This window comes from Dermochelys coriacea, chromosome 8 (genome assembly GCF_009764565.3).
Source record: "Dermochelys coriacea isolate rDerCor1 chromosome 8, rDerCor1.pri.v4, whole genome shotgun sequence".
Taxonomy (NCBI): Eukaryota; Metazoa; Chordata; order Testudines; family Dermochelyidae; genus Dermochelys; species Dermochelys coriacea.
In genome coordinates, this window is record NC_050075.1 from 82,143,889 (window position 1) to 82,169,427 (window position 25,539).

Sequence of the window (25,539 nt, forward strand, 5' to 3'; positions counted from 1 at the left end):
ACTTCAATCTCTCTGGTCACTCGATCACAGACCTAAGAGTGGCTATCCTTCAACAAAAAAGCTTCAAAAAACAGACTCCAACGAGAGACTGCTGAATTGGAATTAATTTGCAAACTGGATACAATTAACTTAGGCTTGAATAGAGACTGGGAATGGATGAGTCATTACACAAAGTAAAACTATTTCCCGGTGGTATTTCTCCCCCCCACCCCACCCCCCACTGTTCCTCTGATATTCTTGTTAACTGCTGGAATTAGCCTACCTTGCTTTTCACCATGAAAGGTTTTCCTCCTTTCCCCCCCCTGCTGCTGGTGATGGCTTATCTTAAGTGATCACTCTCCTTACAGTGTGTATGATAAACCCATTGTTTCATGTTCTCTGTGTGTGTATATAAAACTCTCCTCTGTTTTTTCCACCAAATGCATCCGATGAAGTGAGCTGTAGCTCACGAAAGCTTATGCTCTAATAAATGTGTTAGTCTCTAAGGTGCCACAAGTACTCCTTTTCTTTTTGCGAATACAGACTAACACGGCTGCTACTCTGATATCTGCACCGAGCAGCCCTTCCTCCTTATCCCTCCCTGAAGAGCCCATGGTGATGCTGGGCATGCAGTGAAGGGAAAGGACAAAGGAAAAGGGCTAAAGGGGTATCTTTCCCTGCTGGACCAACTAAACTGGTGAGGTAGGCGAGGAGAGAATAAAGTGCTTTGGAAACCTACAGGGGGAGAGGAATTAATTTAACATAGCATTTATATTACATAAGCAAAGGGCTACATTTTCATCCCCTGGGATGAACACACATTTGAAAGGCTATGGCACGACAAACTAGAATTCATATCATTCAGAAATTAGAGGAAATTTGGGGAAATAAAAACAATTGCTCCTATTTCAGTTTAACTAACAAACTTGTGCTGTGCTTCTGGGGAACACTCCGGACAAGTTGGTGTCAGCTCTGCCTAGCCTTCTTGATGGCCCAATAAGGACCATTATCTATACAATTGACTGATTGAGAGAAGGCAGACTCGCCTTATGACTCAGCAAGGTATGCAGGGACATGCCTATGGACAGAACTCTGAGGTTTTTCCAGGCCATGTGATGGACAGCATGTCTTTGGAACAAAGAAAGAAAGACCACATGGTAAGAGTATATAAAAAGCTGCTCCAGCTCCTCCATTTTGTCTTCAATCCTGCTTCTTACCTCTGGAGGAACTTTGCTACACTGAAGCTTTGAACGAAGGACTGAATGACCCATCCCAGCTGTGGATGTACTCCAGAGACTTGATTTGAACCTGCAGTTTATTCTATCACCACTGCAAGCCTGAACCAAGAACTTTGCCATTACTGTATGTAGTTGATTCCATTTAACCAATTCTAGCTCTCATCTATATTTCTTTCCTTTTATGAATAAACCTTTAGATTTTCGATTCTAAAGGATTGGCAACAACGTGATTTGTGGGTAAGATCTGATTTGTATATTGACCTGGGTCTGGGGCTTGATCCTTTGGGATTGAGAAAACCTTTTTTCTTTTACTGGGGCATTGGTTTTCATAACCATTTATCCCCATAATGAGTGGCACTGGTAGAAATATTGGGAAACTGGAGTGTCTAAGGGAATTGCTTGTGTGACTTGTGATTAGTCAGTGCGGTGAGACCAAAGTCTGCTCTGTTTGCCTTAGAGGTGGAGAAACACCAGCCTTGGGCTGTAACTGCCCTGCTTGAAGCAATTTGTCCTGAACTGGCACTCTCAGTTGGGTCCCACCAGAACCAGCATTGTTACAACTGGTTTGCACTGAAATGAGCTGAATGAAACCAACTTCTGCAATTGCATATGCTTCTTGACTTGAAAGGAAGCCCTGCACAGTGAGGGCCAGATCCTCTGAGGTAGGATTTCAAGGCACTCGGCATTGTGTAGGGTTAGACATGAAAGGCTGGATTTACAAACATATTTAAGTACCTAAAAACGCAGACAGGCATTTACTGGCATTAACAAAAGTGCCTGAGTGGATGGTTAGATGCTTAATTCCTATTGAAGTCAATGGGACTTTGTGAATCCTAGTTGGTACCCATCTGTATCTTATGGCACCTAAATACCTTTGTAAATTTGGCCCCAAGTCTCTATTATTTCTCACCCTCACCGTGTGTCAACCGGTATTAAAAATTAAATGGCATCTTCTTTGCATACAAATGTTTAGCATTATGGTCAGTATATTTCATATTATGAGGTCTTGCATTCTAAAAATGACATTTTTCCAAAGAGGTGTTTTGGACCACAACACACAGAGTACTGAGACACAAGATGGAAAAAATCACCACAATAAATATTCAGGTTAGTAAATTTAATCATTTAAGTAGAAAACAGCACTTGTCTTAAATATCAGAATTTTAGCATCAATATCAGAGTACAAGGTACTTCAGTAACCACATATCTTTATTTTATAACAAACTTTTCTGACTCAAAGCATTCACCTAGAAAGCCTGAAACTCCATGGAATTATATGAAGTAGGATACTAGTCATCCTATTGTCAGTTTTAACTGACATATTAATCCATCTCTCCCTTGGCTGCACTATAGTAAGGCAACTGAACTGTATTAATCAGGTGGATAGAATTGGATATTTTTTTTAAAGAACAGAGTGTGGGAAAATGCTCTTTCAAATTTAGTATGAAGAAATAGTGATGTTTTAATTCAGTCGGCGTGATTGTCAAATTATACATACTAAAGTCAGGAATTGTTGATCTCTTAAAAATATATGAATTTGTTTGATGAATTAATTTCAAAATAAATACAGAGAACTGAAGGAATGAGTCATTTCACTTTTGTAATTAATATTTTAAATACATGTGATCCACTTGCTGTGGGGATTTATATAGAACAGTGGTTCCCAAACTTGTTCCGCCACTTATGCAGGGAAAGCCCCTGGCGGGCCAGGCCAGTTTCTTACCTGCTGCGTCTTCAGGTTCGGCCAATCGCAGTTCCCAGTGGCCACGGTTTGCTGCTCCAGGCCAATGGGAGCTTCTGGAAGCTGGCCACCACTTCCAGCAGCTCCCATTGGCCTGGAGCAGCAAACCATGGCCACTGGGAGTTCATGATCGGCCGAACCTGAAGACGCGGCAGGCAAACAAACTGGCCTGGCCCACCAGGGGCTTTCCCTGAATAAGCAGAAGATATGCTGGCTTTGTAGGTCACTCTTTCTAAATGCTACACTAGTATGAAAATCTCTTCCTTTTATGTATAATCTGAATGCTATTACCTCAAAAAATGCAGACTTGGCATTTCTACCTGAATGATAATTGTTACTCTAGCTAAAACAACACACAAAAAGTGAGGTCTAATATATAACATGATAATACTTGGATTAGAACTGAGTGTATCTAAAACCTTATTTAGGCAGCAGGTTCTCATTCTTTAACCCTTTAAAACCTTGAAATATTTTCTGCTACATTTTAGGCATATGATTGAATACTTAGAGTTATTCACTTTTCCCTCCACTGCCCTTTCTCTCTGTTGGCCCTCTTAAAGAACACAATGCATCCATAAGACAAAAATTGTCCAGATATGTGATTATGAATTTTTTAGAATGTGATATGGACACATTGGGGCTGGACTAACCCATCACCAACTCATGTCATGTAGGGCACCTCTATTCATGAACTATTGAGCTCACCAAATGTCCTGGAGTTGAACGTGTCCTATTATGGGCCATAGGTCATCAAGTTAAAAGGGTCCATACTTGGTTAACAATCCTCTCGATTTCCCTACAATTTGTTTTTCGTTCTTCATTGCTGCTTTTACCATGCTCACCATTCCTTCAATCACTGCCATTTTCCAGAATAATTTCAGACCTCATAGTTTCTAACAGTTCTCTAACCCCTATATGTAGGACTGGGATCTCACCAGTGATAATCAATACAATATTTGAATTTTTGTTTTATTTTATTTTTTATCTGGAGGTCTGAATCAAACATTGCTCTCAGAGTTTGACATTTTCAAGAGAAAATGGAGAGGCCTCTTCCTCAGGGTTCTTTGTGGATTATGCATAGAGGAATGAATTGGGAATAGTGACTCAATGAATGACCTTAGAAAAGTCACTTCAGTCAGTCCACTTTAATATTTCCTGTTGCAAATTAGATTGCTTATAAATAGATACTGACTCCAAACTAAACTTCCCTATATTAAAAAATAAATGCATAAGAGAATTTGTGTCTTTGGCCAGCATCTTGCTATGCTAGAGTTCAGTTTAACCCAGATAAATCTGAGGTACAGAGCAAAGTCTTTGAAATCAACAAATACTTGTTTTTTTCATGTTTGCAAATGACTAACATTATGTTTACCAAATACAATTTACTTTTGCTGGTATAAGCAGACATTAGAATATTCCATTTCGTCAGTGACCTGTAAGCCCTTTATTGTAAAAAAACAATTTGTTCATCTCTGCTTCATTCTCAGATAGCATTTTCAATTTCTAAAGTTTGTAAGTTGTTAATAACTACATGGCAGGATTTAAGGAAATACTTAAAGAAAAGTTTTAATACAGTTATTAAAATCTGCATACTCACTGAAATGTATATCACACAACATTCTCAGAGTGCCGATCTAAACTCTACCATATTCTATGGTCCACTAAGTTTAAAGATCTGGAATAAAACACTACTAAAATAAACCTGTAACATCTGATGAGCTCTAGGCTGCAGATGTAGGTTCATACTACACAGTACCAACAGCAATAGGATCAGGTGATAATGAGGAATGCATGGGAGGGGGGAAGTATTTATGTACTATATAGCTAGTTTCTAGTTCTACATTGGTTTCTTTGCAACCAAACATTAGTTTGGGGGTTCAAGTTCCATACCAGGACTTGGGCTCATATATAATGCAGATACAACAGTGCCAACAGAAGGGTGCTGCATGGCTAATGGTGCCATACTTCATTTGAAATGTCTATCTCTGTCTTAGGGACTTATGTGGTCCCCATGTCCATAATCTTTAATGTATTTAACCTCACAACACCTCTCTGAGGTAGGGAAGTAATTTATGCTCATTTTACAGATAGGAAATGAAGTCATAGAGACTCCTCTTAGTGATTTGCAAACAGGAAGTCAATGGCAGAGTTAGGAATTGAACTTGGGTTTCCCAAGGGTCAGGTGAACATTCTAACCACTGGATCATCTTTATTCTCATGCTCCCAACTACACCTGGGCAAATATGGCAGAAACCGTGTTCAAAAATTCCAAATAGTTCTTTAGTTCAACTATGTTTGTACTTCTCATGCTTATCATCCATTTTTGATAAACATTCACCATAATGGATTTTTGTTCACACAAATACTCAGGGAATTACTGTTCATTGTACAAAGATCCATATTCAAATGTGAAATAAATTCCTCGCTCACTGACACCATCCATTTTTAATTGATTCTTGGTTATTGGCTTTTTTTTTAATTTAAAAAGTTTGTTTACAAACATCCCAGTCTCTAAAACCATTGGTTGATTAATACTTGCAAGTGTCATGAATTATGGGCTTGAGTTTCCTGAGCTGAGCCTGGAGCTAGCCAGCTCAGCCCAGTTAATGATTCCAGTGGAGCTGTGGCAAAATCACCTGATTGGCTGGCCTGCCTGACTGGCTGCAAGAAGCCAACAGGTCTGCATTTAATTTCAGCAGCAGTGCCAGGTTGTTGATTGCTCAAAGCCTATGCCTGCAGCTGTGATCTCTCTTGTACCTGCCTTGTTCCCACCCTTGTTCCCTTGCCTAGCTTCTGACTCCAGCTCTGATTCTTGGCTTGCCTCCTGGTTCCTGTTCCTGGCTCTAATCACTAGGATAGATTTCCCATATCCTGTTCCCTCACACCAAGGAACAAATATGTTCACAGAAATCCAGACTGGTTTGTGAGAAATTAAACAGAGAGAAAAGGATAAAATTCACTAAATAATGCATTCACAATCAATCATTTGATCAACTCTAGAACACTTTTCAAAAAGCGATGGGGAATAACCTAATAGTAGTAACCAATAGCCATTAATAAAGTAGCTTTCAATGTCTAATCTAATGTTCTACATGAGCTATCACTAATCAGACAATGATTGCTGATTTTCCCACATAATTTTTGCATTACCATTTTCTTGTTCACTATTATAAAGCACTTTTGGGGATGTTAAGCATGAGAACAGAAATATAACCTATAAAGCCAAATTTTCATTCAATCTCTATTCCCTTAAATACACATTCTAGACTATTCCCTGGAACATACAGAAAATGCTTTGAAGGTTAATTTCAAACTTGGCAGATTTCAGAAGCAAATTGAATTGCTGACCCACATTTGCCATACATACTGCTGGAACATGCATGTGTTCTGAAAACAGTCTTCAATAGTATATTCATTGCTATAAATAGAGTGTCAGGATATCCTCTGTGTACTCAATAGCATTCCAACTGCAATTTTGCAAAGACATGTTACATTATTCCTTCTAAAAATGGTTAACCAAAATTAAGCAAATCAGTCAGTAAGTGAGGGATATTAGAAGACAAAATGCTAAGGACTAATATGAAATGCATTTATTTTGATAAACAAATACATTTTACTGACTGAATATTCCATAGATTCTCAAGTATTATTTCCCATGCAGCAAAGCAGTTAAATATGTTCTCAACTTAAAACATGTAAATATTCCCATTGACTTAATCTTAACGTTAAACATATGATTGGATTGAAGCCTAAAACCCTAACTAGAATAGAATTGAATTTGTTAACCAAAATGACTTGAAAAGAGTGTTCCAGTGGTGGAAAAACTCTGGGGCATAGAGGCCACTGAATACTTTGAGCACTGCAAGTTTTCCACTGGACCAAATTGTTGGAAAAATAAATAGGCAAACACCATTCCCTATTCTTTGCTGGGATTTCCCCCAATTCTAAGGGCCTCTGGTATTTGTTGGGATTTTCCTGGCAGCTTTTTCCTTTGTTACTTCTCAGGATGTGAGCTATATTCAGCAGCAAACCTGATTTATAAGTGAACTCAGTAGGCGCTAAATAAGTATTAAATAAAGGACTTTTAATGATTCCTCAAAAGCTTAATCCAAACCAGGTAATTCATAGTTTACAAAACCTTAGCTTAAATCTACTATATATTAGTGCACAAAAGAGGTTTTAAGGAGTTTATGTTTCAGGTATCTTAACACAACAATTGAAATACCTAGTTTGAAAAAAAAGACAAAAAAATGCACCAATGATCATGCTTAAAAATAGCTTCCTTTATGTTGAATCAAACTAGATTCTATTAATTTTCCTTCTCTGTATACTGTAGGCATATACTTTATACTGTAGGCATATAGTCAAATCTAGGCTTCTGAATCCATTACTTATTTATAAATATATATTGTACAGGTAATCTTTCTGCAAAGTACAACTAAAATAACCTAAAAAAATAATGTATACTGTGACTAAATTGACTAACTAAGGGATGGAATAGGTATGGCTGATTCAGCTAAATAAAGCCTAAAGCATAGCAAGCATTTAAAATTACATAAGAACTGTGCTCCTTTTTCTTGATAGATGTCAGTTTTTTGTTTTTATAAGTGATTTGGTTTGTCAGCTAATCTAGGCTGGACAAAGGAACTGTGTACATAGCAAAATAACTTGTACACACTAGTTTTTATATTTTAAAATCATTTATAGATTTTTGAGTAGGAACAAAGCTGCAGGAACAACTCAGTTATAGCAAACAGTACCCTTGATTTTTAATGGATTGCACAGGTACCAAGGACCACTAGTATTTTGCAGAATGAGCTAATACTAAAGTTCTCTCATACAAACTATTCAGGGACATAAACTAAGAACCAGAGCTTTAAAATGTTGTCAAATATATTGTAAAACACAGAAGGATTTTACATCAGAGCTACCATTTGAAGCCATTTTATTGCTAAATCATACTGCAAAATCATGTGTTTAGGAAATTCTATAGTGCTGTTTTGTTCAATGTCCTGCCCCACTAACCCCTCCAACCAAAAAAAAAAATGTCCATGGAATCATAAGCAAAAGACCTGGGAAAGTATTCACACCCAGTGGTAAGGAAACATCAGCTAGGGAGTCCACTGAAAACCATATTTGCCTCCTTTGGTACCATTGAAATTAGACAAAATTACTGCAGGACACTCTAATACCTGGGAAGAGCTTACAAAAATAGCGCTTCAGCATTCTAATGTGTGATCCTGTAATATTCACAGCCTTATAAACAAAACAGGGTTAGATAAGTTTGAATAAGCACCAGATAAATGTAAAATAATTAGGCATGAAGCAAGGAACCAATAATTCAGCACAGTGAACAGGAAAGGGAAAATCATCCAAACCATCAGCCAAGTGCATACCAGCAATATAAAAGACAAATAGGGCATAGGGCTGCTAGCTGAGGGACAGAATATAAAACAAGAGGTTTTTACTCTGCATGGATGTTTGAAATACAGCATATATTTACTTTGACTTAGACTGGAGGCATCATAAAGCAGCATAGGTGTTATCAGATGTGAGAAATATAGATTATTTTATGGGGGAAGGCCAAAACAAATTGTGTTATTTGGAGCAGGGACCAACTTTTTATTCTGTGTTTGTACAGCACCTAGCACAATGGACCATGACTGGGGCTTCTATGCTTTGCCACAATAGAAATAATAAAATTATAAAATTCAGTGGCAAAAAGGACATTGGGAAATGACAAAAAGGGAGTTTTAAAATTATGTAAGCTCCATATTTTTGTTTGGGAAATATTTATTTATTTATTTAGCATAAATAACATAACATTGAAAAGATAGGGGCAATCTTCAAATTAGGGGGAAATCCTGGCCCTATTGAAGTCATTGGGAGTTTTGACTTTCAATTCAATGGATTTAGGATTTCACCTTATGAAACTGGCACTGCTCCAATAGAACAAAAAGGTCACCACCAAAACCCCCTCTAAATCCCTCAGTGAGATGACAACCCAAAGAATGATGGGATGTTCCATTTATTTCCCATCTTCAATGCAGTTAGGAGAAAAGGACCAATGATTTTCTATAGCAACAAGAAGAGTGGTGATGGCAGAGAAAAAGGATACAAGGATAGGATTTCACCACAGATGGGCGAGAGTATAAGGCACTTGACTGGACAGCAAGCATAATAAGGAGGAAGGTGAGTTGGTGAGATTTCATGAGTTGGAGAATATATTTTAATCAGCCACTCACATTATCATCGTCTAGGTTGTACTGTATCCCCTGCACGTGTTTTCAACTGATGTGGTATATGTAGCTTTTTCCATCCCTAGGAGGAGTCCACATGTAAATTTTACACCGGTAGGGGCCTTTTATGATTTATATCTAGTTTTGTTAACATTCAATTGAAAATGTTGAGTTTGGGTCTTACGCCATCAAATTTTAAAGGTCTTGGAGGTGCAACGCTTACATTGGTGAGCACTTACCTGGTGTGAGGAATTAAAGTTGAGGGACCTCTCACTTAAGTGCTCACTAACATGCTAAGGGTTGCAAAATTGGGTTCCCACTATATAACTTAATGGTACAGTTTTATTTTACCTCTGACATTTCATTTTGCTCCCCCCTCAATTTTAAATCCTCCATTGACTTTTATCATTTTTAACATAGTGTAGTTACAACTGACCTCAGCATTACTTTGGGCCTTTCAATCTCTGCTTTAGAGTAGTAACCGTGTTAGTCTGTATTCGCAAAAAGAAAAGGAGTACTTGTGGTACCTTAGAGACTAACAAATTTATTTGAGCATAAGCTTTCGTGAGCTACAGCTCACTTCATTGGATGCATTCAGTGGAAAATACAGTGGGGAGATGATTTATATACAAAGAGAACATGAAGGGAGTCATGAAGGAATAGGTATTCTATTAGCTTGCTTTTCATGTGTTATTTTAGGCTTCATGCCAATTTATAACCCTAACACCACTCTATTTGACTCCCAGATTGTCTTGTCCAATACTACAAGTAGAGCCAATTAGCGCAGACATTCATTTACTCACGTAGAGCCATGGGGAAATGTGGGTGCTCATCACTTTTTGGATTTTGGCTATAAGCAGTCAGAGTTCCAACCAAGGAGTTTGATTAAAAGAAATTAAACTGTCCATCTCTTCTTATGGGGAGTGAAAGGTGATTTAACATTTTATGTAATGTTTCAAATCAGTATATTACCCAAATTAGAAGCTGTTATTACTGGAAGAAACAGGATTGGAAGAAAAATATCTCATTAGTATTAACAAAGACTTTTGGAATCTTTGTTATCTGTAGTTGGACAGGTTGGATCTAGGTTAGTCTTCAAGAAACACCAAAACAAGATCATTTCTTTAACCAAGAGGTGCTTATGGCCTTCTTTTCTTGGGAAATTCTTTAGCCATTTAGTATTTATACAGCGCGAGGTACAGTTTTCAATATTTTTGAACAATTTCTGGGTGTAAGCTCTAGCTATACTCAGACAAATACTGTAAAATCATTGAATATGCAGTTGAATAATAATGTTGTTGATCTTAGATACAGAAGGAGAACAGTCCTAAGTTCAAATATAGGGTGCATTGGTTAATTCTCCAAAACATTACCATAGGAAAACATTTAAGACTCTATGGGGAAAATAATAGTTTATGTTAGATGTACTCTGTTCAGATCTGACATCACAGGAAAAAATACCTCCAAAATGTTTGTCAAGCCTCTCAAAAACAACAGTGGCAATAAAAATCAAATGTCAGTGATCTGAGATAAGAAAAAAAATCATATCATCATAGGGGAAAGAAAAATTGCCCAAAAATGTACTCTTAATGAGTGGGGGTTTTTTTAAAGATTTTCTGTCATGTAAATTCAAATAGAAACAGCATAGAATATCATTTGAGGATTTTAAGAACGGAGATGTACATTGAAGGGTGAATAATATTTCTGACCTAGAAATGAAAAGTCATTCACAGTTCACTATGGGTAAGAAACATCACAAAATGGTTATTTGAATACATTAAACAGGCTAGTAAATTGATATAACTGCCTTATGAATTATTGTTATTTTACATCAGCCATAAGTATGCTAGGTGCTTCTCAGAAGACAGTTCCATATTTAATATCTATGGCCAGATTGTTCTTAGCTCTTACACTGTTTCAGTGTTGGTGGAAGGAAAGGTTATAAGGAACCTTTCTCCGTTTGTCTGGCCTGTGTAGGGGTCAGGCAAAACTGCAGTCTCTGAGCACAGGATCTACTCTATATCTACAACCCTGCGGTCTCCTTCGATCCTAAAGAGGGTGAGGAGGGTCAAGGAGAAGACTGGGCCACATCTTTATGTACTGGGCAGTGAAGCTGATCCCATGAAGGGGTTTAGCAGCAGTTAATCTCTTTTGTGTCCTTTGTTATCAAGGGCCAACTATTTCATTTCTCTGTTCCACCCTAAGTTCATTCATGGCTCTTACTTCCGAGTCAGTATTTCTTCTATTCTAGTTCTTTGTGGAATGTTGTGGTGCAGGGCATGACCTGTGAAAATGGTGAGGGTATGACCCCCTTTGACCTCTGATGATGATTGGAGCTAGTTCTGGCCATTTGATAGAACTGGTGTCCATAGTGGAACAGAACTCACGTTTCATCGAGTCAAGAGAGCTTGGTTCAAATCCATTACCTTGGGAGGAAGATTTGGGGTCCACATGACCAAGAAAGGGACAAGCATTTTTTGGACACCAAATCAAACTAGTGAGGAGGTCTTAAAAGTAGGTTTAAAGAGCTGGGTGACAAAAGCCCACAAGTAGGTATAGAAGATTACAATAGGGTCATAGGAGGAACAAGAGGGAAAACGGGAGAAGGGAGAATTTGCTCAGCAACTTAGATCTCTCTACACAAATATAAGGAGTATGGGAAATAAAAAGGAAGCACTGAAAGTATTAGTACATCAGCTAAATTTAGACCCAATTGACATCTGTTGGAAAAGTAGTGTAGCAAAACAAAAAATATCCAATTAGCTCTATGAACGTATTGGGGACAACTTCTTGTTTCACAAGGTGGAGGAAGCAACCATGGGCACAACCATTTTAGACTTGATTTTGACTAGCAAGGAGGATTTGGTTCCAAATTTGAATGTGGAAAACAATTTGGGTGAAAGTGATTGTGAGCTAAGAGTTCATCATTCTAAGGAGAGGAAGGAGTGAGACCAGCAGAACAAGAACAAAAACAGATTTTAACAAATCCAGAGAACTGGTAGGTAAGGACCTATGGGAAGATAATCTAAGGGAAAAGGAGTTCAGGACAGGTAGCATTTCTCAAAGAGATGATATTTCATGCACAACAGCAATCTATCCCAAAGGAAAGATAGGAAAAATAGTAGAAGTCTAGTATAGCTATATTAGGAGCTCTTTAATCATCTGAAAAATCAAAAATGAACTCTTCAAAAAGGGGGAATATGGACAAATTTCTAAAGATGAGTACAAAACAAGGATGAGCACATGCAAATAGGTTTTATAAATACCTTATGGCAAGAGAAAGGCAAAAGAAAGCGTAGGGGGGAAGAAAAGCTAATAGTGCTTGACATCAAGAAAGCAGAGGTATTTAATGCCTATTTTGTTTCAGTCTTCACTAAAAAGGTTATTTACTAGCTACTTAACACAATTAATATTAACAGCAATGGAAAAGGAACACAAGCCAGAATAGGAAAAGAACAGGTTAAAGAATATTTAGAGAAGTTAGAAATTTTCAGGTAAGCAGAGCCTGATGAAATTAATCCTAGCATACTTAAGGAACTAGCTAAAGCAATCTTGGAACCATTAGTGAGAACTCATGAAGTACAGGTCAGGTCCCAAAGAACTGGACAATGGCAAACATAGTACCTCTCTTTAAAAATTGGAAGGAGACCCAGGGAATTATAGACCAGACAGCTTAACTTTGATACCTGGAAAAATACTGAAAAAAATATTTAACAGTAATTAGTAAGAACCTAGAGGATAACAAGATTCTAAAGAATAGCCAGAATGGAATTATCAAGAACAAATCTTGCCAAATGGACTTTATCCCCTTGTTTACAGCATTACTGACCTCTTTATTGTCTTGCATCTTACTGAATTCAGACCAACTCTCAAGCTTGTTTTGAATTCTAATCTGTTCTCCAAAGTGCCAGAAACCCCTCTGATCTTTTTATCATTTGAAAATTATATAACATTTATCCAGGTCATTAATGAAAATATTGACTAGTACCAGACCCTGTGGGACTCCCTGCATATGTCCTCTTAGCTTGACAGCAAAACACTGATAACTACTTTTTGAGGATGGTATTTCAACCATTTATGCACCCATTTTCTAGTAATTTAATCTACACCACATTTTCCTAGTTTGCTTATGTTAATGTCACATGGGACTGTGTTGAAAGCCTTATTAAAATGAAAATATATCACATCTACAGCTTCCCCCATCCACTAGGCCACCTCTTCTCTAGCTTCCCTGGTCCCTGCTAGCAGCACTGCTCTGGCCAAGGTGCTAGTTTCCTTCTGCCTGCCAGGCACCCCATACACTCTCCTTGAGCTCCAGGGAGCAACTGACCCTGCTCTGCCCTGCAGCTCTTCTTATATAGGCCGGCTGAGCCCTGATTGACTGTTCCTTGCAGACCCTCTCCTATTGGCTGCTTCCTGCGCAGCCTCCCTAGTGCCCTATTAACCCCTTGCATGCCAGTGTGGGGCAAATACCCCATCACAGTAGTATGCCTAGGATGGAAAAATCAAATGCATAAGTACAAAATGGTGAATAACTGGAAAGGTGGTAGTACTGCTGAAAAAGATCTGATGGTGATAGTGGATCATAAATTGAATACGAGTAACCAATGTAATGTAATTGCAAAAAGGGCCAGTGGTAAAAGTAGGGAGGTCTGGTCAGCTGTGCCAGAGGAGCTATCAGTGTGGGGCTCAGTTGCCAGAGTGTCTGAAAAAATATTCTCTGTTCTCAGAGAGAGCTGGTTTCAAGCTCTTCTGCTGGCAATTCCCAAAGCAGGTGTGACTCTGAGCTGGCTATTGCTCCAGAGAGAAAGCCCTCCTCTCCTCTTAGCATCCCACACAGCAGCTGTGCTGGGTCCACCCACTGGGAGTGCTCCCCACAGGTAATGTGGGATGGATAATGGATTGGGGAAGAAGAGAGCATGGGGCCCTGGCCTGGGTGATGTGAGGAGTCACATGGGGAGGTCATATGTCCTCCCACCTTTTTAGTTGGTGCAGCGTACTGGTAAGAAATGAATTCTACTTGCACCACTGAAAAAGGCTAATAGTATTCAGGGGTGTATTAACAGAAACGTTATATGCAGGACAGCGGATGTAATTGTCCCACTCCACTTGGCGTTGGTGAAGCCTTAGCTGGAATACTTTGTCCAGTTCTGGGCACCACACTTTAGGAAAAATGTGGACAAATTGGAGAGCAACAACAACAACAATAAAAGATTTAGGAAACCAGACCAATGAGGAAAGATTAAAAAGTTTAATCTGGCAAGTTTAGTCTTGAGAAAAAATGACTTGTGGGGGACCTAATAACTGTCTTTAAATACATTAAGAACTTTAAATACATTTGAATACATAAAAAAGGCAGTGATCAATTGTTCTCCATGTCCAGTGAAGGTAGGGCAAAAAGTAATCGACTTAACTGCAGCAAGGGAGGTTTAGGTTTGATATAAGGAACATTTTATAACTATGGGGCTCGTTAAGCTCTGGAATAGGTTTCCAAGGTAAGTTGTGGAATCCCTATAACTGGAGATTTTTAAGAACAGGTTAGGCAAGCATCTGTTAGGATGGTCTACATATACTTGATCCTCCCCCATCCTAGGGGGTTGAATTAAATGATCTTTGAGGCCCCTTCTAGCTATACATTTCTATGATTCTAGAGTAACCTTCAGCAGCACTTTTGCAATTTAATCCCTACTCTACTCAAAACTACCTATTCACAGTGAGGACATTCTGGTATATTGAGTAAACTAGAAGCTTCCAGTGTACACATTAATTCTAATGAATACTTGATACATTTTGAAGGCAAACTAATGGCATTACATCTCTGATTATGTTAATATAATCCCCAGAGATTGAGGACAAGACAAACTTTTAAATAAGTAGATTTTTAAAAAAACCCACTTCTTTATGACAACCACAATGCAACCTAAATTTATGTTATACAAATTGTAGGAATGGAAAATTTTCTTTTTTTTAAATATACATTAATAATTTGCAACATTTTGGACTGTAAAAATAACATGACAAGGGAGTTTAAAGTAAGTGTCCTGAAATATATTCAGTTTTATCTGATTAAATTAAATTAGAAAATCCTTAGATGCATATTACTCTGTAAATAGAGGACATAAGCAGTTACGGCAAAGATCAGAACACATTTTATCTCAGCAATTGGTGAAACTCACAGCACTCAGAACTGTAAAATGCTTAGTTTCCATGAAATGTGTTTGACAATAAGGTTTAAAAAAGATCTGAGTGTTTGACTTTTTAAAATTAGTAGACTATATCAAATGAGCACATCTGGCTTATGTTCCTAAACCTCTGGTCTTTAAAAAGCTCTGTTCCCAATTCACACAAAATACCATTCAGGATTGCGTGACACAGTGACCCTTCCCTGTAGGTGGTAGGCTGAATAAACCGATTAAATAGATTCCGGAATTTAGCATACATACAGCAAGTTAACACTTGCATCCTGAAGCCATTAGTAAACATTTTCGTTTCTCTACATTTTATAATATATGGATGACCTAGAACTCAGCCATTCAAAAACAAAACAAAAACCCCTGTGTATTTACCTGTCTGATGGCACAAAAATACAGAAACAGTTTATTAATCCTTTTTGTCAGAGGTTTCATCATATTGTCAGATATTTAGATGCAAAAGGTGATAAATCAGAAAAAAAACACTAGCATATTGAGTTCATATTTAAGTTCAAGTAATTACAACATGAAGTATTGTTATGGTTTCCAGCAATTTATTATTCTGTCATTCGTTAAAAAGCATTGAAGAGGTGGTCAGGTTAGGTACATAAATTCAAAAGACCAGTAAATATTTAACAAACTCTTTTGTACTCAATTGAGTTAAAAATTAATTAGTGCTTTGGCTAGGAAGATTTCATTTTTACCATAACCATGAATAGAACATTCACTGTTATTTGTGTAAAGCGTAATTCTTTTTGACTTTGCCTTCCATTTGCCTTGAGGACAAGCCAGTTTAAAACTGTTCAGCATACTACACCATGCATAACGGGTAATCTGTCTAATTAAGGCCTGTAAGGATGTTCAAAGTAAAATATTGAAGAGCTTCCATAACCTCACTTTCACCCTCCCTATGTACCACAGCTTCTGAGACTCAGAGATACCCTAGCCATTAACTCAACTATTTACTCTCTAAGCTCAAATTCTACTTTGCCAGAATGGTTCATTTCACATTTTACAAGTCTGTTTTCTCATTTACAGGCAGAAAGTAATTTATCAACTTTTTATATTACATTTCTCAGCTTGTTCCGATATTGGATGATATAATATATGCCTGGAAATTCAAAATGCAAAAGCACACTGACTTTACCCAGGGACCTAATAAGATTTATATCCACATTCTTTTTGTGTGTGTTCATTTGGTGCATTTCAATGAATTATTAATTATGACCAACAATAAAATATTATTTTGCTCTGATGCACAGCAAGAGGGAAGATGCCCAAGAGAAATCCATCTGACAGCTCAAAGCAGAGGTGGCCAAACTACACTCACAAGTTTCTCATCAAGTATTGCATGACATGCATCTGCCCATCAAATGAACCAAACTGACCGAGTTCTTCTGAAGATACAGATGTAATCTCTGGGGAGGGAAAGTCAAGATTTATTACACATTGGGAAGCATTGATTTGATTTATTTACAAACAGCAAACGCTATGACAGTGTAACATCAAAAGAACTCATTCTATTTTTCCACCTTATTTTTAAAGGTTGACATATGGAGTGGAAATATATGGCAGGATGCATGTTTTGAACTTGTAAGTAGTCACACAGAAAGTGGCATATGATACTATTTTGCTCAACTGATTTAAATCATAGTTAAACTCACCATTCTATAACTACCATGAATAGGTTAATTGTTTGAAAATAAATTTTTCTTTTTACCTTTACCGTAGTTTCCTAATTTAGTTTGCCTCTTTCTAACACAATCTTAGAGAATACTGTGAACACACATTAATGCATCCTTATACCATTTATATTACAACAATCTAGTTTTTCAACATCATGTAGAAAGTATCATTCATGTTTTATGTGCATAGAATTAGCATTCTTGAGCACTCTTAACTTACTAATGAATCTTCTGTCAAAAACATACTTACTTTACTTTCAAAGCCTGTTGTAAGAAGTGTTTTTGAAACTACAATCTACAAATATTAAAAAACCCTTAAATTTGTTTTTCTTTACAGCTATCCAGAGACACAGAGTACACAGTGCAAAGTATTAAGGCAAAATGTCAAGCTAAAGCACTTTGCGTCTAAGCAGAGGCAAAATGGGACTAACTATATTTCTGTTTTTCTTTTAAATATCAACTTTCACTTTACTAAAACAGAGAATTTTGATGTATTTTGGTCTTTGTCATGATATAAACAAACAATTGATAAAACCATGTGCCAAGTATTTGACAGCACCATGTACCAAACATTAAAATGTATTTTTAAAAACACTATTTATTATCTCTAAGGTCTTCTTAGAGAAAGCTATCAGAAATATATGGAGAGTGTTAAATAGTTTTAATTGAAGTGAATATATCATAGATTTTATAAATTGATGAAAAATCACTTTTTGTCATAAGTAATGAAACATTTTTCATACTTATAAAGGATTACTAGGGATGATAGGAAATCTGCTTCAAAAAATCATACCAAAAGCTAGTTTAATGTTGATTTTAAGGAAAAGCGAGTGCTAGTGGATTTTGACAGAAAGATCATGCCTATAATAGCATCAAGCATGCCAAATTCTTTTTCACACCACACAGTCCCCAAGGGAATCATCAACCTATAGGCTAAAAGGCCAACCTTTGACCTCTATATAGTCAACTATCTGTCGATTGATGACTGGCCAGGCCAATGGATATGAATCCCCAATCTGTTATTCTATATTCACTCCAGTTCTCGTTTTCAAGGATATTTCAGGATATTGAGTCTCAAAGGGTTGAAGCTATCTTTATAAGCTTATCATCAACTGCTAAGGTCCATTAGAAATTGATTGGTTGATCTGAAATACAATCTAATATCTCAGATGACATATCTTCCCACCTTCTTCATTACAGATTAGGCTCCTTAACAGAGCCATGTCACACCATCCTGTTTCTTCCTAGACCTTTGATCAGTGCACAAGGAAGTAGTGGTTTTCTGTGAAATATACCAGTCACTCCAATTTTCCAAACTATAATTTTTATTTTAAAAGAATGTTGTCACAATGATATATTGAAGTGCTGGTTTGAGTTGATTTAGTGCTCATCACTAACCTTCTTGTTCTTCTCTGCACAATCTAAATTCCAAAGTTAATAAACACTTATAAACATTGTCTTCTTTTTCCTTTATATCACTTTTCCTGGTGCAGTTCACGGTGGAAGCATGGAGAATAGGAAGAACTAGACCTCCCTTTCCTTCGCAACAGGTTCCAGGTCCTCCTGGGGGATTCCCCAATGTTCCAAGGCCAGCCAGGAGATATCATTCCTCCAGCATGTCCTGAGTCAGCTTAGGGGCCTCCTCCCATTGGGGTGTGACCAGTAGAATTCCAAAGGAAGCCTCCCAGAGGGCATCCTTATCAGCTGCCCGAATCACCTCAGCTGGCTCCTCTCAATCTGGAGGAGTAACAGCTACTTACAAATTCATGGATTTGAAATATTATGATTTATAAGTATTTGTAATGGATTTCATTATTTTAAAGGTATAACTTTTTTTGAGGGGAGGTGGTAACAAAAAACCTTGCAATTTAATCTAGACATCTCAGCAATTGGAACCTTACAAATACCTAGATAGGCATGGCTTGGTGCTGAACCACAATTGCTCCAAGGGAAGTGCAAGAAGGCATTCTGCATCAAGAGACAGAATGTCACCCATAGCTTCCCAGTATGTAAGGAAGTGTTCACCTCTACATGCAATGTACTCCCTGTCCCTCTCCCCAAGGCTAGCCAACACTAGTGCACTGAAGGAAACAGAGCCATGACTACACTATACCCCATATATTGGTAGCGGGGAACCAGCAGTCCCTGTGGTCTACAGTCTGTAGGGACTACAACGCTGCCTGGTCCTCAGGCAGGCTACACAAGGCTGTAGGAGGGCATGGGAAGGTCCTTATGCTGACATAAGGCCTGTGAAAGGAACAATCTGTTAGCTATCTAGAGTAGATATATTTTTAGTTGACTGTTTATTGAGATTTAAAAAACAAAACTAACTATGAATATATTAAGCATACATCTGTCCCAAACCATGGTAAGGTAATAAGCTTTAATAAAAATTGTAAGCATTCTCCATATTGGATATTCAGAAGCCAAGCTCCATTTTTCTATCCACTGATTATCAAAGGCTCAATACTTTCCACTTTCCTGTGTTTCTTCCCTCTCCCAAGGGACAAAAGACGCAGCTGAAATGACCTTCTATTATGGTAAATTGAGGTCTAGTGACTATTGGCTAATTGTTATTGCAATTCTTCACCTAATCTGTAGTGCTGGAAATCAAATCTCAGTCTCTTGAGTTTAACCAGATCTTAGAGGCAGCCCCAGAGTTTATGCAGGCAGCGTATTAACAATTGAGCAACTTCAAAATTGTTAACTTAATTAACAGTATCTGATCTAATAAATTTGGATGCTAAAATTAGATGAACACACAACCCTTTTCATTTGCACTGACAGAACTGAAAATTAGACATTTCTCTTCTATTAGTATGTTCTGAGTGAAGAAAAATATTAGGAAAATAGAAGAAACCTCCCCACTGCTGTATTTTTTTCAACAGCTTCAAGCTGTTAACAGTTACGTTGTTCCTAGGTATGGGGTGGTGCATGTTATGGTTAAATGATTAGTTTAGAGCCTCTTGACATACAGACTTTTTCTGTTCGCCAGTATCAGCTGTGAAAATGTATTTCCAAGCAATTAAACCTCAACTCCTGCTGGTTTGGGAGCCATGAACCTTCAAATTCCAATTCAAATTTTTCAACACTTACCTCTGGTGGAAAATATACAGCTATGTTAGTGAAAAATCACAAAGCAAGCTATTGATACATGTTCAAGTGTCTTTTATGTAGGGCCTGAGGGGTTGGGGGGAGCTTTCATATGGTAAATAAGGCTCAGGGCAAAAAAGGTCCTATTTTATTTTTGGTGTTTTTAGAGACTGCAGCACAGACTGTATTTGCTCCCAGACTTACCAACATGCATGTTTTAAGAGTGAGTAGTACAGAACAATAAGGAAGGGCATGTAAAAACCTCCCCTGTCAAAAAAAGGGAGCTGCTTCTATTTCTAATATGACTTTGGGCCTGATCTTACATGTTTCAAAGTAGGAAAGAGCCGGTAGGGAATTCAATCTACACTGCAATCTATGAATCTATAATGCTCTGTCTGAGGTAAGCACATGTGGTACAGTGCCCTGGAAGCGTTCTGTATGGATGCATAGATCACCTATACGGCAGTGTGCTTTTTACACAAAGAATGACAGCCCACTCTGAAGACTTCCACAGCCTCTTCCCAAAGGTTCCAGCTGCCAGCAGAGGGAAGGGAGAGCACAGAACCATCTTCCCAAAGGCTGCCAGCTACTAAGCCAACAACTTGACTACATCCTCTATGCAGTTGCTAGCTGTTGTTATATTTTGAAGTTAATTTCTTAATTACATTCCATTAAGGTTGCTGGCCCATTGTTGGTAGCCACAGTGTAGGAATGTCAGAGGATAGGATTATGCCAGTAATATGAATTTATATAATTTTCCCTGTTTCTTAATGGATATTTTCAATGTATGCTTTGCTGTGGGTGTTTTTATTCTACTATGTGTTTCAGAGTTTATTATAATGGATAAATGGGCTAGAAAGAGGAACTATGATTATGTACTTGAGAAGCAATGGGCAGAAGCTCCGAGTTGGACACGTATAGCGAGCATAAAGTGTTTGGTTTGGGCAGAGGCAGCCACTGCCTGCAGTATTCCCTTTATTGTTGTTGGCAACACATTGCCATGGTCTTAAACCTGCATGAAGTGTATTCAAAATGACACTGACCAAAATTCAGCTTTAGCATGATATAATTGAGGACTGTTTGATGTGAAGCAAGTTAATAATTTATATGCTAAAGTACAGTCTACTTGAATGAGGCACATAAAAATCATCAATACAGTTTCACTGGAAGGGCTGATGTATATTATATTTACCAAGAGATGGATTGTGTCCAGCCCATAGACTGGTGTGCTCTGTGTGTGGGAGAAGGTAAAAGGAGTCTCCCACATTCCCCCTTGAATGGCCTACATAAAGGTACAAGTAAAATTTCAGACTGTTCTCTTGGGGGTACTTGGTGCCCTAAAGGGGATGAGGAGGAGGTAAGACCATGACTCTACTCCCATAGCTCTAACCAAGTGGAGACTATTCTTCATCTTGAGACAAGAATATTAACCATTTGTAATCTTCAATGTGATCAGGTGAGTGAAGCCATCAGATACAGATTGTGGATCACACAGTCCTCCTTTAACACTGGCTAACAGAGGAAGCAAGCTATGCCTGAGGAAGGGGTGCATTTGTGGGAGTTCAGCATCAGTATACCAGGTGCTCTGGGAACTATTCTACTTCATGAAAGCAGAATGGCTCTCTTGGGAGAGATGCAGTCCCACCACTGCCCTTACCTCTTATTAGGGCTGACTCTAAATAGCACAAATGAACCCCAAGAGATCTCAGTTATGGAGATGCAAGGTGAGCAATCTATCTTAACACAACCAGCAAATTACCATAAACTATCAGACAGACTAAGGTTGTTTTGTACCACTCTGGCATAAAGATGCCTTAAAGTGAGCAGAAAAGGACCCCTGAGAATATCCTTGCACAGAGGACCTCTCCAGCTGGTGTAGAACTGGAATAAGAACTCTACACTGCTCCCAGGGGTGCCTTGCCAGAGGGGTAAACTACTGCTTCACACAGGGTTTATAGGGGGCCTTTGGAAATAAAATGTGAATTAAGGCAGCCTAAGGGCTGTTCTAACATATGCTGGGGTTAGGCATGTGCATGAACATCCCAAGAATGCAGAGAACACAAAGTGGCTTAAAGTTACCTTTACCACTACACCACTCACACCATGCTCTGTGTCCTTTCCCAGGGATGAAGTATCAAACTCAGCATTTAGCCTTTCAATGATTTTAATAGTTCTATATCCCCATCTTTTACATTGTCAGTTTTCTATCAAGTATTCTTACCTGTATAAAGGAATGACTTTTAAAGAGTGATGGGGTAGGATGAATTCAGAAAAATATAAATATTTTCCCTCTGTTCTTTATAGGTTCTGATATTGCGCTCATCATCATATCTGAACTTTTTATAGTAGTGCATTAAGCAACATGACTAACGATTATTTTATTCCATTGAAAGCATTTCCCATACTTTTTCTCCATGGCAAAAATGTTGGGGATCTGTCCTTTCCAAAACCAATCCATTACACACCTGGCTATTCGTAATAATTGAGTTATCAATGGGTACTTTCCTGAGTCAATAACCTCCTTTGGAATGTAACCTTAATAGAACTCCTAGAGGTCTGTGCACATCCCAACTTCAGTTATCTTGAAAATTCTATTTGTTAATTTCCTCCAAAATACTACAATCTTAGGGCATTTCCACCATATATGCAAAAATATCCCTATTTTTTCACATCCTCTTCAGCATTTATGACTACCTTTTTAATATATTCTCCTTAGCTCAAAGGAGTGACATACCTGATAAAATATTTTGTCATTTTCCTTAATGGTTACAGAAATAGATAAGATTTTGGACTTCCTCCAGATATTTTCCCATTGTTCCAAGGTGATATCTGTAAGGTCCATTTCCTGCTTTTCCCTAAAGGTAAATCCATTAATATCTTTTAGATCCATCAGTAACAATTGGTTATATCATGTGGAGATCAAGACTTTGAGTGGCCCTTCCTATAATTACTGTTTCTATCCTCATTAATGGCCCCCTGAAACTTGGGCTTCCTACATGGGATTTTATATAATGGTTTAATCACAAAGAAGCCCAAACTAGTATACTTAATATCATCAAAAAACTCATGGAGAATATTAAGTTCCATTATTTTATCATTACAGAAGAGCTTGCCAATGGTTATGGTACACTCTTTCCTCCCATACATTATGTACTGGATTAGAGAACATTGGCTGAAATTTTGGGTTGGTTCTGATGGGTGTAATCCAATAAAATTCTACTCTCAAATTAATGGAAGAATGTTATCATATTCCTTCAGACTCACTTTTACTACTTCATCTGATTTCCATATATGCCCAAAGTAAGTAATCATTAGAGGATGGTGAATCCTGCAGGCAAATTTCCATGATTATGACTTGGATTTTTAAAGGAATTCACTTCACCTGTGGTCGTATCACTTTTATTTTTTTCTTTTCACAAACATTCTAGTTAATGAGTTTATGGGAAAGAATATTCAAGAAACCAGTGGGTAAGGCAGAAAGCAAACTTTCAATCTGAAAGTGTATTTACCCTAAGAAATCTGATTCTAAACATTATATCCATACAGAACAGGAACATATTATAAGACCTAAAGAACAATCATAACATCAATATCAGTTGAATAATTACAATGAACTGCCAGCATACAATCTACAGGCCAAGAATTCTTCTCTGAAATATCTGCTAAATAATTGTAAATAATATATATGTGAGAAAATTGTAATCTGTTTGTTGATAATTCAAGCACAGAAAGGGAAATATTGTTAAAATGCACAAAAAAATAGTGTACCCAGCTTTGGGTAACAAAGGTCAGAGTTTGCATCTTTGTTTAAGCTGCCATGATTATCGGCTCAGCCACTCTGGTCTGATATTAGTAAAGGGGCGATTCTTTGAAACTCGGGGGAAGAGGAATGCAGAAAAGACAGGGACGGAGAGAAGATTTCAGAGAGCAAGTATGAAAAATTTATGTTTTTAATTCACATGAATATTTTTTGATAGACGCTGGGATGTGGCACATTGATCTAGATGAGAAGAGGCTTTGTAGTCTCAATATTTGTGCTTATTGGAAGATAATCAAATGGGTTGAAAGCTTCTTCATCAATAGGTCATTGCTTTCAGTCAAGCCATATTGTAAGAGAAAATTCATCTCTTATTTGTCTGATCCAAACTGGTGTTTAATGCCTACATGCTTGTATATGCATCATTCAGTGTCAAGTGACCCATACACCAGAAGGTTGAACTAAAGTAGATGTTCAGATTTATGTTGTCAGCATGAATCTGAATAGCTACTGTACTTAGGATTTGCTCATATACCTTTATGTGGGTCACTCCAACACTGAATAAGTATCACATTGTGATACTCTGGGTAGCATACATACACTGCCTTTTCCAAAAGGAATGTCAGCTCCATTCAAGCCCTATTATTGCTGCAGCTAAGAAAAATTTAGCTCAAGAGGTAGTATCCTTTCTTCTTGAAGCAAAAGTACCTCATTCTCAATAAAATAAAATGGCATCTTTCACAGAGAAGGCTGACTACCCTCCAGAGTTATGGAGATAGTAGAGAGGTATTTCTACAAAGTATTTTGATTTTTTTAACTATATTTGTACCATAATTAAATTTAGCTACCCAGGGGCTCAGTTGTTGTACCCCGACTCACATAGAGTACTACATTACTCTGTGAGGTTTCACTGGAATCAATGGGTTTGTTTCTGCTGATATTGCACATGCTAAGCAATGACTTGCTCTGAGTTGAAATAAGGGTAAAGTACTACTCAGTATGAATTAGGGTAGCAGAATCAGCCTCAGGTATTATTACTGCATGCAAAGTGTGGGGTTAGCAAATCCCTGGCGCTCCTTTAAGGCTCAGCCCCTTTTTCTTTTTTCCCATTTAACATTTTACAATAATGGCCTAATCATTCTTAACGCCTTTGATATTTATTGCAAGAACATTAATTCTGATGGACTTGTTCAGTATTAATGTGGATGTGATAAGTACTTCAGTAGGATTTCAGCTGGAATTCAATATTAATTATCTGGGCCATTACACTGAAGCATTATTCATTTAGAGCTGCTCTCTCTTTACCTTCTCCTCCCTTTGGGCCTGATCCTTCAGCTCTTGCCTGTCTCAAACTCCCCCAACTTCAATGAAGCCAATGGGCCAGATTCTGCCACTGTTGCTCATGCTGAACACAAAGACACAGGTAGGTACAAGAATGGTAAAAACTGGCCCCCTGAGAGTTTGGCGCACATGAGGGCTGCAGGATTAAACTTCTGGCAAGTAGTGCTCTTTTGTGTGAGGATTGAGACCAGATACTGATTCATTTGTTATTAAGCTCAAGAAGTGGGATAAAGTATAGTCAAGATGGAGTAATTCATCTCAGAGAACAGAGAGAC